Raw genomic sequence first — 4,156 nt, forward strand, 5'->3', positions numbered from 1 at the left:
CTTTACACAAGACACCCCCCCCCCCCCAACCCCACCCCCCGAAGACCTCGCCATCCGCCAACTGCTGCCGAATCGGTCCCCACCCGGGGTCCTCTCCTGTTTGCCGGCTAAGTCGCAGAAGAAGCCGGGTGTCTCGGAGAGAAGGAAATTGACCCCCAGATCCGGCTCCACGTGGCCCTTGCCTTCCCCAGACTCTGCCGCGAACATACGGATAAGAGCGTCGCCAATTTATTGTCTCTGCCACTAATATGGCGAACCTGGAGATAAGTCTCGTCATCTTAACTTCGGTATGATTGTTAGCGATCTTATTAATCAAAGTTTAAGGGCTGGCACTGGCCAAGTAACTCACGGAGGCTCATTGGTTTCAGTCCAGTTGTATTGCTCACCTGTTCTCCAGATAGGGTTGTGTAGTTTATGTCTCAGAAAATTGTCTGCTCTTGATGTGTGTTGTGTTAGAGATAACTGGCAGCGGTCGACGCTAGCATACTGGGAGCAGAGCACCACGGCGGCAGAGAGATATTTGAGGCCATGTCCTCTCCTTTACATCTTGGGTTATGTTGTCACTTTTGCGTGATTCCATCTTTCCGGTGCTGAACTATAGCATCCAAAGTTCAATTGCATTGCCATGTTGAGTATATTTCCATGTCATTCTCTGCCTCGTGGATCTCTTGTATTGATTTGAATCCTTGGTCTGCTCGCGTCTATCGCCAATTCACACGAAATATTGAAGCAACCTTATTTTAAGGGTATTGTCATATAGTCATGTTCTAGTTGTAATCATTCTAAGAATATTGTTGATTAATCAACTGAGTAAGTAAATTTGAAGGTCCGTTTAGTCAAAATTAAAGGACCCCCTTAATTGTTTTAGTCATTTTTATACAGTTTTGTTTAGGAAAGTTGGCAAGCCGAACGTTTAATATCTGTATTCTTACGCTTAATCTGTTTCTCCCCTGATTGCAAGTAGTGAGAGTTCTGCTATGAATTTTATGGACATTTGTGCTATTTAAGTAAAGCTTTACCTAAGTATATATACCTAGTCATATTCAAATTTCAAGTTTTACGGGTCTCGTTCCACTTAACGAAATTTATTTATTATTTGTCCAACTGATCTGGCCTTGTGATTTTATAATGCTTTTGATTGTAATAAAATATGTAGCAACTACAACGGATTACTATTGTGATTTTGGTGTGTCACTACCATACCCCATATCACAGAGGATGAAATGTTTCATGAAATATATGAAAACCTGTTTTTGATACATTCAACGATTAAGAGGGTGGAATATAGGATGTAATGTTTTATGAAAGTATTTCAGTGCGAAAGAGTTTTTAAAGCGAAATCTATGAATATTGTGTTATAGAAAACTACGTGTTTCACTGTTTTTGGAACTACAACCTCCAAGAAGGTGCAATAGGGGCACAGGTTTCACTGACCCATAGCCTTCCAGCCCAACCTGCAAAGTATACGGACTTGAAATTTGATGAAGGTGTAAATCTTACGCTGAAAGCATCATTTAAGAAGAGATTGTTCGAAATTTCACTCCTATGGGGGTGAAACATGGGTTGAAAGTCTTTTTTTTAAATATGTCCCTATGTCCCTATTGAAGCTATAACTACAAAAGTACGAAAATTGACATTTGGTGTCTCAGTCAGATACAAAAAAGAAACAGGTTTTTAGCATTTTCCGAAATTCTTCCATTGGGGGATAAAATAATTAGTGAAGGTTTTTTGAAAATAAATCATTATTAAAGAACTACTGAAGCATTTTTATAGCTACATCTATGAAAATAGGTATTTGACATCTCGGTTGGATGTAAAAAAAATGTGTTTCGTTGCTTTTGGAAATTTAACTCACTAATAGAGTGAAATAGGGGATGTAATGTTTTATGAAATATTTCACTATGAAAGCATTTTTAGAATTAAATGGATGAAGATTTGAATTTGGCTCCTCGGCTCTAAATAGAAGAATACGTGTTTAATTGTTTTTGAAAACCCAACCCCTAAAGGGTGTGAGATGTTTCAGAAAATGGTTCATTATGAAAGGATTGCTAAATATATCTGACAATTCGTATTCGGCTAATATGTTACAATTTTTAAAAACTACGTGTTTTTCTGGTTTTGGAACTTCGAGCATAAGGGGATGAAAATTTTAATGAAATATTTATTGCGTTATATTAAAATATTTTAAATCTGCATCTATGAAAACCGGTATTTCACTTCTCAATTAGATATAAAGAAATATGCGTTAGGGAATGAAAGACTGTACGGAGATATCACCACAAGAATACAAACGGCTTGATTAATAAAAACCTTGGACTCCAGCTGTCAGCATTGCTTTTTGATCATTCAGTAAAAGACCATGCTTCAACGGCGCTAAGTTTAGAAAGTTTAGAAAGTGTTGCAGTTTATACAAGACATAAAAAAACGATTAAAGAAAAAAATTCTTTGCAGACCATGAACGGTCTACGCAAGTAAAGAAGCGGATGATAAGCTAGCTCTTTATGCAAATGAGTTGGTCAGTTTAAGTTCCGAGACATGTCATGCAGCAGGAACGGAATCCTATAGTTGCTACGATTGGCTAAAGGAAAAGTTTTGCAGAATCACTCGAAATCACTTCTGCAAGTGGCTAAGAATCTCGTAATGAATAAAAATTCTGTACTGTGAATTCCAAGGTGGGAGATGCAAGATTCCTCCCCCCCCCCCTTCCCCCTCCTCACAATGCTATCCTTCTTTACCTACAGCAAAAAATAAATAAATAAATTAATAAATAAAACTAGAGAAATTTCTACTGTGAAACTATTTGCATACAAGAGAACGGCCCTTGAAATTTAACTCTTCAAAGTTTTAAGCCCTGCTCATTCCGGATATTGATTAGAAAGTGTTAATCCACATGTGAAACCTGAGTATATAATCCCTGTGACATTTGATCAACGGTGTTCCATAAGGACAGGTTCTCATTCAAAACGTTCGAAAATTCAATTTCTTTGTAGTTGCATTTTTTAAAGGTGTACTTGTCTAGACTCTTGGAACAGAAAGTTTTTTTTTTTAATCCGTGCTTTACAAAAGTTTCTACAGTCCATTGTTTGAAGCAGTGTCACGGCTGCCATGAGCCGCGCGGGGTACCCGCCATGTGTCCAACGCCTTGTCACGGTTCGCGCGGCTCCCCCTGTTGGAGGTTCGAGTCCTCCCTCGGGCATGGTTGTGTGTGTGTTGTCCTTAGCATAAGTTACTGTAAGTAGTGTGTAAACATAGGGACTGATGGTTCAAATGGCTCTGAGCACTTTGGGACTTAACATCTGAGGTCATCAGTTTCCTAGAACTTAGAACGACTTAAACCTAACTAAATTAAGGACATCACACACACCCATGCTCGAGGCAGGATTTGAACCTGCGACCGTAGCGGTCGCGTGGCTCCCGACTGAAGCGCCTACAACCGCTCGGCCACATCGGCCGGTCTATCATGTATTCTAGAAGAGTTGCAAGGTCGTCAGTGGCGCCTGTTCTTTCGAGAGCAGTTACTATCTTTATATCTATGGTTAAACGTTACCCAGCCATTGACCTTCGTCTGTGCGAATGCGCACAGGTTGCCGGAACTCTTACGGGAATCGTCACCTTAGTGTGAGCCAGTAATGAGTGGATGGACAAATACCTATTAAGTACATTACGTATGCGGATTGTGGACGGTTGGGGATGTGAGTCTCACGGGAAGCGTGCGAGGGATAAATTCCTGCAGTCGTGCTGTTCATGTGTGCCCTCGATGGCTCAGATGGATTGAGCGTCTGCCTTGTAAGCAGGAGATTCTGGGTTCGAGTCCCAGTAGGGGCACACTTTTCAGCTGTCCCCATCGAAGTATATCAACAACACCTGTCGGCAGCTGAGGGTTTCAATTAATTATCAGTTGTGAAGGTGATTCGATGAACCCTTTGCCAGGCACTTAAATGTGTTTTGCAGGGTATCCATATAGATGTAGATGATAACTCGTCCCGTGTCGCACGTGCTCAAAATGATTCATACTGCAGAATGCATGCAAACATACTCACCGAAAATACGGACGAATATCAAGTGCAGGCTGCCGAGTGCTGCATATCCAGCTTTGACAGATCGGCTTTTCCTGCCAAGAAGAACAGGAAGTTGCTGTCTAGGAACAATCAGAGGT

General features: G+C 40.7%; 1 non-coding gene across 1 annotated transcript; it reads left to right on the forward strand.

Annotated features, from left to right (window-relative positions):
* Positions 1 to 3,750: 3,750 nt before the first annotated feature.
* Positions 3,751 to 3,825, forward strand: Trnat-ugu (transfer RNA threonine (anticodon UGU)). Its single transcript has one exon. It is a non-coding gene; the product is annotated as a tRNA-Thr (tRNA).
* The last annotated feature ends 331 nt before the right edge of the window (positions 3,826 to 4,156 follow it).

The sequence above is a fragment of the Schistocerca gregaria genome, unplaced genomic scaffold (assembly GCF_023897955.1).
Source record: "Schistocerca gregaria isolate iqSchGreg1 unplaced genomic scaffold, iqSchGreg1.2 ptg000418l, whole genome shotgun sequence".
In the NCBI taxonomy this organism is placed as follows: Eukaryota; Metazoa; Arthropoda; class Insecta; order Orthoptera; family Acrididae; genus Schistocerca; species Schistocerca gregaria.